The sequence below is a fragment of the Lithobates pipiens genome, unplaced genomic scaffold (genome assembly GCF_037356315.1).
Source record: "Lithobates pipiens isolate NorthernLeopardFrog02 unplaced genomic scaffold, aLitPip1_a1.2 Scaffold_13, whole genome shotgun sequence".
In the NCBI taxonomy this organism is placed as follows: domain Eukaryota; kingdom Metazoa; phylum Chordata; class Amphibia; order Anura; family Ranidae; genus Lithobates; species Lithobates pipiens.
Genome location: NW_027507718.1, coordinates 3,137,084 through 3,150,305, shown reverse-complemented (window position 1 = coordinate 3,150,305; position 13,222 = coordinate 3,137,084).

Genomic DNA, 13,222 nt, shown 5'->3' with positions numbered 1-13,222 from the left:
CTGAGGTTCAATGTGCAAATGAGACAGAGGGGGATATTTACTAAAGCTAGAGAGTACAAAATCTGATGCAGATCTGCCTAGAAACCAACCAGCTTCCAGGTTTTATTGTCAAAGCTTAATTGAACAAGTTGAAGTTAGAAGCTGATTGGCTACCATGCACAATTGCACCAGATTATGAGTGCACCAGTTTTAGTAAATCTCCTCCAGAGTGCCTGGTTTTAAAGCTATAGTCCTTATTTTATTACTGTTTCACATAGGATCTTATAGAGCCATATGTCATTGGTAAAAGCTGTCTATATTTGTGCATAGGCAACAAATAGAGTTAAACTTGATGGATATGTGCTCTTTTACATCTTAGGCATCAGCAATAAGCAATGTAATTTGCAGAATACATTATTACCTGATTCAAAGTTGTCTAGTTTGTGAATCTCCTAAATAAGCGAATACTGCCTTTTAATTTTACTTGATAACATTTTCACAGGAAGAGAGCAGGCAAGTTTTAATCAATAAATCACAATTAAGGTGTATAATTGCCAGAACAAAAATTCAAAAAAAATTACAGACTACGCACACTATGTAAGAACTTTTAATGGGCCACACTTTTTAGAGGGAGAGACCAGAGAAATCAAAATTTGAGTGCATTATTGAACAGAAATAAGCCATACATATTTTACAGACGGCTTGTAAGCACTTCTACTAGCCGCATTTTTACAATAAGAGAGCAGGCAGCTTTTATAATGAAATAATTCAAACTATAATGTATTATTTTAGATATAAAAACCTAGAACACTACAGACTTGATGTGCAGTATGCAAGCACTTTTACTAGATAATGTTTTCACAATAAGAGATCAGGCAAGGTTTAATCAAGAAATCCCACTTAAGGTGTAGTAATTCCAGAAAAAAAATCCAGAAATATTTTACAGACTTCATGACACTATGTAAGTGCTTTAATAGGCCACAGTTTCAGAGAGACCAGGAACTTTTTATTGAAAGAAATCAAAATAAGAGTGTATTACTGAACAGAAAAAAATCAGAATTATTATACTGACTCCATGTACACTTACACATGTAAGCACTTTTATTAGACTGAAAGTGTGGAGGGAGAGATTTGATTATGTTTTATCCTGAAATAAGAATTAGAGTGTTTTAGTCCTGAAATAAAATCCAGAAATATTGTACTTACTCCAAGCCCACTATGGTAGCCTGTTTACTAGGCCTCAACATCAAGAGAGAGTAAGCAGGTTTTATTATTAAAAAAAATAAAGTGCATTGTTTTTCGAGACAATAGCCTAAATACTGTACATTCACTGTAGAATAGATAGCCAGCATGGTTAGGCCTCAATTAAATAAAAAACAATAAGGCAGTTTTTTTTCCAGTAAATCAAAATTATAGTGTAATTGTCCTTATGATGCATAACTTGCTGATCTCCTACTAGCTAAACATGAATAACCTCTGCCTCCTCCTTTATTAACTTTATTAGAAGGTTTGGCAATAGGGGGCTTGAGAAAATGGTGCTTTGGTGCACTTAAGAATGTGCTTATTTGATACACTAAACTGTACCACACTAGTATATGGTGATGTGATGAAAAGGGCAACTTTTCCTGTTTTGGTAACATGCTGCAGATCCTAAAATAACAACAAAAAAAGACCCTAGAAAAATATACCTTCCTCAACAAAAACACTTAAAATACTAAACCGCATTGTGATCACAAAGTACAGAAAAGTATACCATGCATAACGATGCAATTCATAGTAATGTAGCACAGTATAGCACAGTGAACATAGACGGGCAGGGGTGTATGCACCACATAGCACATGTAGCACACCACACTGTGATTCACTGTAATGTGGCACAACACAGCATTGTGTATAGTAATGAATATACTGTAGTGCTGTTTAGCACTGTACAGCATAGAAGCAACTATATTTCCATACAAACACTCTGTCAGTAATTCTTATCTACTACAAGTCTCCACACACACACTGACAGAAGGCTCCTGGGAAGCCTGACTTTTAGAGGGTGGAGATTGGACCTATGAAGTTGTTGACCCTTGACCAGTGTTCCTAACCTGACCATAGTTCAAAGGGCAGAAAGTGCGTAATTGGTAAATAACTGCTATAATGAGTTAGTTTATAGTTTGCACTATGAGAGCATTTGGTCTGTGTTTTTATTCTTCCATGGCCCTTTGCCAACAGATCCTGGGAGAATGAGAAGCAGTTTGCAACAATTGGTTTAGCTAGAGACAGAGTGTGATTTAGGACACTGTGCTGCAGTGCTTTCTGTATCTCTACTGGATTTTAGGCTAAATGGGTTAACAGTACCTCACCTCCACTCACCTAAAGGATATGAAAAACAGAAGGAGCTCAAGAGACTTTAATGTTGGCAGTAGTGAACCATGGGAGATGTAGTTTAAGAAGGGAACTATGCTATGGAAGTCAATGAACTATTGGACTACAGTTCCCAGAGAGTGACTGTTAGGGCTCAAGCACACAGGATGTTTTTACAGCTGCTGTTAAGGGCGTTTGACGTTTTTTAACTGCCTCTAAAAGCCCCTCCATGTTGTCAATGCACACATAAACTGTCAGAGGCATTTGGAGGCATAAGTGCTTAGGGGTAGTAGAATAAAAAGACAGCCTGTGCTTCCAGGAGCTGTAAAAGCAGAAACCTCCAAAAAAAGTGGCTAAACGCATTTAAACGGCTGAAGCGTTTAGCCGCGTTTGACTTTTTAGCCATTTTTACATTATAAAGAGTGTTTTTAATCAAAAGATTCCCAAAAACGCCAACGCCAACGCCAAAAAACACAGGAAACAGCACAGAAACTTGGGAAACAAGCAATAATGCTAATGTAAAAACACAACTTTTCGCAAAAAAATTGCATTTTTAGTGCTGCTGTAGTGCTGGCATTTTTTAAAAGGCCTGTGTGCGTGAGCCCTAAGGAGGAAGGGAGAAATCTGTATTTTCCCAGGCTGCAGACTGAGCAACTTTCTCTTGCTGCAAGGGGGACCAAAGTGCACCAGTTATACTTCTGGGTACACACCAACCTGCTTACAAGCTTGTTGGCAGAGATTGGAGGGTGAATACCGAGTGTGCTGAGGACTGGAGTTGCTCTGGGCAAATCCAGCAGCAGGTGAACACCTGGGCAGCTGAACCAAAGCAGCTGTAACCCCAGGGCTGGTGAGAAGGCACTACTGTCATTGACCTGCTGCTGCTAGTAGAGACTGAGCAAAGGAACTGCCCATCTAAATAGTGGCCTTTACCAGTGCATTCAGACTTTACTGAGAGTGTGCATGATCATAAAGACTGGGTCCCAACCCAGCAGAAGACTTAAGCCCCGTACACACGAGAGGACTTATGTCCGACAGACTTCCGAAGGAGTTCTGCCGGAGTTCTGCCGGAGTTCCGACAGAGTTCTGACGGACTTTTCGACTGAGCGGACTTGGCCACACACAATCACACTAAACTCCGACGGATTCGAACGTGATGACGTACGACTTGACTCGAATAAGGACGTTCATTGCCAGTAGCCAATAGCTGCCCTAGCGTCGGTTTTAGTCCGTCGGAATAGCATACACACGAGCGAATTTTTCGAAGGGACCGGGTCCGGCGGAGTTCCGTCGGAAAAATTTGAAGCATGTTCCATATTCTAAAGTCCGTCAGACTTTGGCGAATCAAAAGTCCGTTGCAGCCCACACACGATCGAATAGTCTGACGGAATCAGTCCGTCGGACTTTGGATGTTGAAAAGTCCGCTCGTGTGTACGCGGCATTAGAGCAAAGGACTGAATACAGAAATGTGATGCTACAGCCCTTCCATCTTATAATTTGATTGAATTGACTATATCTGTACTCAGACCACACCTGCACTGTCAGATAAGGTCAGCAACTCGGTATGTCATTCTCATAAAATCTTCTTTATTTAAAATCCATCAAGGTAGTGGAAAATCCAATGCACACACATTCACGCATTTAAGTCCTGGTGGGTTCTAGTCATATTGAGGCCAAATGACTGTTACTTTCTGTAGGGAGTCTTGATTTCTATCATAGCCATTCATGGTGAGTGCACTCTGAGCAAGTACTGTATAGTTTACAGGTTGCAGAGAACTTATCATTGTTGTTACTGTTTATCTATCCAATCCAACCATATAGATCCTTAATCTAAGGCCTTGTACACATGGTTTGATTGTTCTACAACTGAGCGTCTGATTTTTGTCAAAAGCGTGTGTGCAGGATTTTGTCCAGCATATTAAAGAGGGATTCCACCTAAAAAAAATATATTAAAAGCCAGCAGCTATAAATACTACAGCTGCTGACTTTTAATAAATGGACACTCACCTGTCCCGGGTTCCAGTGATGCCGGCAGCCGAGGCCGATCGATCGCTTGGCTCTCGGCTGCTGCAGTCACCATTCTAGGTGAGGGAATCAGGAAGTGAAGCGAATCGGCTTCACTTCCCGGTTCCCTACTGCGCATGCGCGAGTCGCGCAGCGCAATAGGAATTCTCCGCGCTGTCACTGGGACCCGGGTGTGTCCCAGCAGACAGCGCGGCAGGACAGGAATGAAATAGACTCCCACGGGAGTCTATGCCCGGAAGTGGGTGTAAATACCTGTCTTCGACAGGTATCTCCACCCCCCTCCCCCCTGTAAGGTGCCAATTGTGACACCGGAGGGGGGGAGGGTTCCGATCAGCGGAACTTCCACTTTAGGGTGGAACCCCACTTTAACTATCCACAAATTGTCATTTGACAAACACAAACTTAGTGATGTACTATGAGAGTATAAAAGGGAAGTTAATTTCTCAAGCGGCACCCTTTGGGCCTCTTCTGCTAATTTCATGTTAGTGGAAGTTTGGTGAGAATTGATTCGCAATTTTCAGATCATAACAAAGGGACCCCCAGATCCCGCCCCCCCCCCCCCCCCCCATATGAATGGGTATCATTAGATGTTTCTCTGTCATTAGCACCCTTCTTGTCTACAGTAGTTGATAGCTTTCACTTACCCTTTTGTATCAAGAGAGCAGACATAGAAAATGATTACAAAAACCTCCCTCTTCCTTCTCATAGAACACTGGATGTTTTCAGCTGAAAAGATTTCTGACAAGATCAGCAAATATTATTTGCACTTCTCTCAAAAAACTATTTAATATAGTATATTTATCAGACCACAAACCATCAAAAAGTTCATTGCTAGGGTTTACATACCCTTTAAATTATGAACTGCATTAACACCTAAGCATTTTTCTGCTTGTTTCCCTTCGCCTGACAATGCAGAATTCTATTCTTTCTAATTGTTCATGTTCACATTTACATATCAGGGTCAGTTGCCTGCCTTTCACTGTATGCTCTATACTCAAAAAGTACACAAGATTTTATTCTAATGTAGTCTGACATTTTTGGCTCCATCGACTTCAGTGTGAATGCATGTAAACTCGTGAAGATTTAAAAAAAATTCCTCTTCTCCAAAAAAAACAAAAAAACGACTTCCCCTCTTTTCCAGTCTAGGAAGCAAACCCCATGAAGCTTGATACACATGCAAAAATGCTTATGATATGCTTGTAATAGATCTGAAAAGCACCTATAAAACCTGAAAACATGGCTCAGAGTCACCAGGAATACTCTTGAACTCTTAGCCCTTGTACACACAATCAGAGATTGCGACGGAATGTGTCCGATCGGAGCGTTTTGTCGGATATTCTGACTGTGTGTGGTATGCATCGGACTGTGTCCGTCAGAATATCCGTCGGACCAAATTTTCCAACCTGCCGGAAATATTTTCTGACAAAATGCTCCGATCGGACATACTCCAATCATGTGTAGAGAATTCCGATAGGACAAAGTGCCACACATGCTCAGATCAAATTCCTACATCAAAGCTATTGGCTACTAGTGTGAACGTAGTCCCGTCGTAATGAAATAACGCCATCACGTTCTGAACGATTGGATTTTCCGACAACTTCGTCTGACCGTGTGTATACAACAGTTTCGGACAAAATCCGTCGGAATCTCCGATCGTGTGTACAAGGGCTTAGACTGTTGAACATACTCCTATTTTTAGTTACACATACAGCTTTAAAGCCACTACAAATGTTATCTTCCAATCTCTCCGACAGACTTTCTAAACAGTAAAGATTCTTTTATTAAATCTTGATGTGGAAAAAATTTCATACATTGACACAAAGTAACTATTGTCATGCATTTTAAGCTATAGTAGAAAGAAGGAAAGATAAGACCAAAAACCTGGTGCCCATATTTTATTAATGCAGAGATGTAGAGAGAATAGGTTATAAAAGAAAAAGCATGACATTATCTCACTAGAATCTCACTGAGTTCATTGAACAAGGCCAAGCACAGATCGAGATTAGGGCTTCAGGCTTGGATGGGTGTTCAGTAAAGCTGAACTGCTGATTGCAACTTCAATTCAGTGTGAAACATTGAAAAATTTGAAAGCTTCCTGCTCAGGCTGGTTGTTAGTAGTGATGGCCGAACGGTTCGCCCGGCGGTCGTTTCGCGGCGAATTTCCGACTTTCGCCGTCCGCGGGTTCGAACGCCTTTTTCCGTCGTTCGCCCCGGCGGACTTACGTGTTTAATGTATACAAGAACTTTAACCTTTCGTGACACGTTTATCATGTGTTACAGGACAACCAATTGAGACATGACAGCTCATGGACACTTGGACATTCCCCCTAACCTATAAATACACCCGATCCGGTGGCCATTTTACATTCTTTCTTCTGTCACTGTAGGGAAAGGATCCTGTGTGGAGTAGGGACAGAGAAAACGCTAGCTATTTGGTACACAAAAGTTCTTTTCAGGACTGGTATAGGTGTTAGGTCAGCAGCCTGAGTTTCTTTTGTCAGTTTAGATAAAGGGACAGAGCGCTGTATGCTGCTATTTTAGGGACAGCTCAGCCAGATTAGTCTTTCTTCATCATCATCATCATCATCATCATTAGCTGTTACTATCAGGTCCACAAAAGAGCTGTTCCAGCTAATCGTTCCAGCCTACTCTTTTTTGCCAATTTGTATAGGGACAGGCAGGAAGCAGTGTGTCAGGCAGTGAGGATAATTTTAAAGACTTGCTGTTACTATTAGTTCCACAAAGGTTCTTTTCAGGACTGGTATCAGTGGTACGGTAATAGGCTTGTACACGTATAATATTCTTTCTTCCAAATATAGAAAGAATATTATACTTGACTGCTGCCCTTCTGCTGCAGTCTGCTAATCATTCACAACTCACTTGTTCCACAAAGCTCTTTATCAGGACTGGTAACTTGGTCTGTCTAGGGTGCTACGGTACATAGGCTTGGGTGCGGTACAGTCTGCTGTTCTGTAAGGACCGCTATCGGTCCACAATACATAGGGTTGCCGTGCACTACTGCTGACCGCTGCCCTATACTGCAGCAGTCCTTCATTGGTATAGGGACTGACGTACAGTCTGCTAATCACTAACACACAACCTGCTTGGTCCACAAAAGTTCTTATAAGGACTGGTAACTTGGTATAGGGTGCTACGGTACATAGGCCTGAGTGCGTTACAGTCTGCTGTTCTGTAAGGACCGCTATCGGTCCACAATACATAGGGTTGCCGTGCACTACTGCTGACCGCTGCCCTATACTGCAGCAGTCCTTCAGCGGTATAGGGACTGACGCACAGTCTGCTAAACACTAACACACAACCTGCTTGGTCCACAAAAGTTTTTATAAGGACTGGTAACTTGGTATAGGGTGCTACGGTACATAGGCCTGAGTGCAGTACAGTCTGCTGTTCTGTAAGGACCGCTATCGGTCCACAATACATAGGGTTGCCGTGCACTACTGCTGACCGCTGCCCTATACTGCAGCAGTCCTTCATTGGTATAGGGACTGACGTACAGTCTGCTAATCACTAACACACAACCTGCTTGGTCCACAAAAGTTCTTATAAGGACTGGTAACTTGGTATAGGGTGCTACGGTACATAGGCCTGAGTGCGTTACAGTCTGCTGTTCTGTAAGGACCGCTATCGGTCCACAATACATAGGGTTGACGTGCACCACTGCTGACCGCTGCCCTATACTGCAGCAGTCCTTCAGCGGTATAGGGACTGACGTACAGTCTGCTAAACACTAATACACAACCTGCTTGGTCCACAAAAGTTCTTATAAGGACTGGTAACTTGGTATAGGGTGCTACGGTACATAGGCTTGAGTGCGGTACAGTCTGCTGTTCTGTAAGGACCGCTATCGGTCCACAATAGATAGGGTTGACGTGCACCACTGCTGACCGCTGCCCTATACTGCAGCAGTCCTTCAGCGGTATAGGGACTGACGCACAGTCTGCTAAACACTAACACACAACCTGCTTGGTCCACAAAAGTTTTTATAAGGACTGGTAACTTGGTATAGGGTGCTACGGTACATAGGCCTGAGTGCGTTACAGTCTGCTGTTCTGTAAGGACCGCTATCGGTCCACAATACATAGGGTTGCCGTGCACTACTGCTGACCGCTGCCCTATACTGCAGCAGTCCTTCATTGGTATAGGGACTGACGTACAGTCTGCTAATCACTAACACACAACCTGCTTGGTCCACAAAAGTTCTTATAAGGACTGGTAACTTGGTATAGGGTGCTACGGTACATAGGCCTGAGTGCGTTACAGTCTGCTGTTCTGTAAGGACCGCTATCGGTCCACAATACATAGGGTTGCCGTGCACTACTGCTGACCGCTGCCCTATACTGCAGCAGTCCTTCAGCGGTATAGGGACTGACGCACAGTCTGCTAAACACTAACACACAACCTGCTTGGTCCACAAAAGTTCTTATAAGGACTGGTAACTTGGTATAGGGTGCTACGGTACATAGGCCTGAGTGCAGTACAGTCTGCTGTTCTGTAAGGACCGCTATCGGTCCACAATACATAGGGTTGCCGTGCACTACTGCTGACCGCTGCCCTATACTGCAGCAGTCCTTCATTGGTATAGGGACTGACGTACAGTCTGCTAATCACTAACACACAACCTGCTTGTTCCACAAAAGTTCTTATAAGGACTGGTAACTTGGTATAGGGTGCTACGGTACATAGGCTTGAGTGCGGTACAGTCTGCTGTTCTGTAAGGACCGCTATCGGTCCACAATAGATAGGGTTGACGTGCACCACTGCTGACCGCTGCCCTATACTGCAGCAGTCCTTCAGCGGTATAGGGACTGACGTACAGTCTGCTAAACACTAATACACAACCTGCTTGGTCCACAAAAGTTCTTATAAGGACTGGTAACTTGGTATAGGGTGCTACGGTACATAGGCTTGAGTGCGGTACAGTCTGCTGTTCTGTAAGGACCGCTATCGGTCCACAATAGATAGGGTTGACGTGCACCACTGCTGACCGCTGCCCTATACTGCAGCAGTCCTTCAGCGGTATAGGGACTGACGTACAGTCTGCTAAACACTAATACACAACCTGCTTGGTCCACAAAAGTTCTTATAAGGACTGGTAACTTGGTATAGGGTGCTACGGTACATAGGCTTGAGTGCGGTACAGTCTGCTGTTCTGTAAGGACCGCTATAGGTCCACAATAGATAGGGTTGACGTGCACCACTGCTGACCGCTCACCTATACTGCAGCAGTCCTTCAGCGGTATAGGGACTAAGAGTTTTGTCACAGGGTCATTTAAAAAATGACATGCAGAGGAAGAGGCAGGCCCTTCCGCAGGGGTGGTAGGGGTAGGGCAGGAGCAACAGGCTTGAGCCAAAGTGGGAAGTTGCAGAAGGTGCGTTCAATTACTTTAAAGGATGCACCAGACTTGGTTGAGTGGCTCGCTCAGCCTTACTCTTCTGCACCCTCCTCATCCTCTCGATCTGCACCCTCTTCTTCACTCTCTGCTATGTGCACCCCCAAAGACACTACCACCAACAACACGACCACCACCACCACCACCACATACCTTCCGCTTGAGTCACTGGAATTATTTTCCGATCCATATCAAGAGGACATTTCTGATGCGCAGCCACTCTTGGTATTGGATCAGGAAGAGGAGGTAGCAACAAGCGCTACTCAGCAGTCTGACGCCAGTACCCAGATCAGCCCAAGGAGGAGGTTGGTCCCCGGTGTTGCTGCCTACTCTACTTATAGCGGTGGGGAAGGTGACGTTGATGATGACGTGTCTAGTGATGTCACGTGGGTGCCCACAAGAGAGGAAGAGGAGGGGAGTTCAGAGGGAGATATGGACCAGCAGATAGGGAGGAGAAGCAGCAATGACTTACATTGCACAGCAGGGACAAAGCAGACTGCAAATGTATCAGGAGCGAGTCATCGACCATGTACGGTCACATCTGGCGCTCCCAGGACACCGGCACATGGCTCCGCAGTGTGGGCTTTTTTTAACGTGTCCGCTGCTGACAATAGCGTTGCCATCTGCAATCTTTGCAGTCAACGCGTTAGTCGCGGTAAGCCCAATACTCACCTAGGGACGACCGCCTTAAGAAGGCACATGAGCAGCCATCACCGAGCCCAGTGGGAGCAACGGAACACACAAAGCCACACTGCAGGCTCTCACCGTCCAGCCTCGTCTTCTACTTCTCCTTCTCCTCTCTCCTCACAATTGTCCTCCACTCCACCTTCCATCACGCCAAGCTCACATTTTTCTGCAAAAAGGCAGGCTTCCGTGGGCCTAATGTTTGAGCGTAAAAAAATGATGACGCCGGATAACCCTCTTGCCCAACGGTTGGCGGCTGGCTTGTCAGAACTCATAGCCCGCCAACTACTGCCATATAAACTGGTGGACTCGGAGGCCTTTCGCAAATTTGTGGCCATTGGAACACCACAATGGAAGGTCCCAGGAAGGAAGTATTTCTCAGAGAAGGGCATCCCAGAGCTATATGGCCATGTTCAGCGGCAAGTGAATGTATCTCTGGCACACAGTGTCGGTGCCAAGATACATCTGACCACAGACACGTGGTCTAGCAAACACGGGCAGGGAAGGTATATCAGTTTTACTGCCCACTGGGTGAACCTTCTGACGGCCGTCAAGCATGTAACCCGTGGCACCCGTGTAGATTTGGTTTTACCGCCACGGATTGCATGCAGGCCTGACTCTTCTTCTCCTCCTCCTACTCCATCCTCCTCCCTCTCCTCCTCAGCTGCCTCCTCCTTTTCCGCTGCTAGCGTCTCTTCCACTGCACCGCCCAAGCTCCCCAGAACCTATTCCACATGCCAGGTGAGACGTTGCCATGCCGTGCTGCGTCTGTTGTGCCTGGAAGCAAAGAGCCACACTGGCCCGGCACTCCTTTCAGCTTTGCGTTCACAGGCAGATGAGTGGCTAACACCGCTCAATTTGACAGTTGGTAAAGTGGTGTGTGACAACGGTGCCAATCTGCTTAGCGCATTGAAACAGGGCAAAATCACGCACGTGCCGTGCATGGCACACGTCTTAAACTTGGTCGTGCAGCGATTCCTTGTCAAATACCCTGGGGTCCAGGACATCTTGCGGCAGGCAAGGAAAATCTCGGCCCATTTCAGAAGATCTTACACGGCCATGGCTCGCCTTGCTGACATTCAGCGGCGACACCATCTGCCGGTCAGACGTCTTATTTGCGATTGCCCGACGCGATGGAACTCAACCTTCTATATGCTTGATAGGCTGCTCCAGCAGAAACGTGCAGTTAACGTCTACCTGTATGAACTCTGCGAAAGAAACGGTTCTGGGGAGCTGGGTTTTTTTTCACCGCGCCAGTGGCTGCTCATGCGCGACACATGCAGACTTCTGCGGCCATTTGAGGAGATCACCAAACTGGTCAGTCGCAGCCATGGCGCCATCAGTGACATGGTACCTTATGCCTTCTTTCTGGAGCGTGCATTGCGTCGTGTCATTGATCAGGCTGTGGAGGAGCAGGAGCGGGAAGATGAGGAAGTCGCAATGCTGGATGAATTCCCAGGGGGGGCTACTCTATCTGAGACAAGTCAACAACAGGAGTCTGATGAGGAGTCAGAGGAGGATGGTGCCGGGGCGGATGAGCAGGAGCAAGAAGAGCATGCTTTAAACCTTTCTGGGATCCCTGTTGTGCGAGGATGGGGAGAGGAGAATGAAGAGGACGACATTATCCTGGATGATGAGCAGGAGCCAGGCCACCACACCGCTTCCACTTTAGTGCAAATGGGGGCCTTCATGCTCCAGTGTTTTAATAGGGACCCCCGTATAAAAAGCATGAGGGTCAAGGACCAGTACTGGGTGGCAACGTACTTAGACCCCCGGTACAAACACAAAATGGCGGAAATGTTACCGCCGTCGCAGAGGGCTGTCAGAATGCAGCACTTCCAGGCCTTGCTTCGAGAAATGCTGCATTCTGCTTTTGCGTGCGCTGGCAGAGGAGCAATTCCCACTCCCAGAGAAGGATTTGCGGGTACCAATCCAACAGCGCCTGCAAGAAGAGGCCGGTTTGAAGATGTGTTGGTGACTTCGGATATGAGGTCATTCTTTCAGCCGACCCATCGACAGGTGTCATCCGGATCCAGCATCAGGGAACGCCTAGACCGTCAGGTGTCCGACTACATTGGGTTAACGGCCGATGTGGACGCTCTGAGGAGTGATGAACCCCTAGACTACTGGGTGGGCAGGCTTGACCTCTGGCCAGAGCTTGCCCAATTTGCAATCGAACTGTTGGCTTGCCCCTCATCCAGTGTCCTGTCCGAAAGGACGTTCAGCGCAGCAGGGGGGATTGTGACCGATAAGCGTACTCGCCTAGCTCACCACAGTGTTAACTACCTCACATTTCTAAAAATGAATGAGGCATGGATCTCGGAGGAATTCAACACATGTGATCAGTAGACCATGTATATGTCTATAAACAATTTTTGGAATCAAGCACACAGACCTTCTTAATTCATTTGGCTCACTTCCCTGACCCAAAAAAGCACACCGTACTATATGCCCCTACCCTCCTCTTTGAAGAGGTTGAGCGGTGTCATATTTCTACTGGGGCTGCTTATTATGAGGGGTTCCCACCATCCCTGTGCTGTGCTGACTTCCTCCTGGGTGTTCTTATTATGAGGGGCTCCCACCATCCCTGTGCTGTGCTGACTTCCTCCTGGGGGTTCTTATTATGAGGGGATCACACCATCCCTGTGCTGTGCTGACTTCCTCCTGGGGCTGCTTACGGTGCTGCTGTCAGCGCTGTATGTCACGGAGCTGCTGTCAGCGCTGTATGTCACGGAGCTGCTGTCAGCGCTGTATGTCACGGAGCTGCTGTCAGC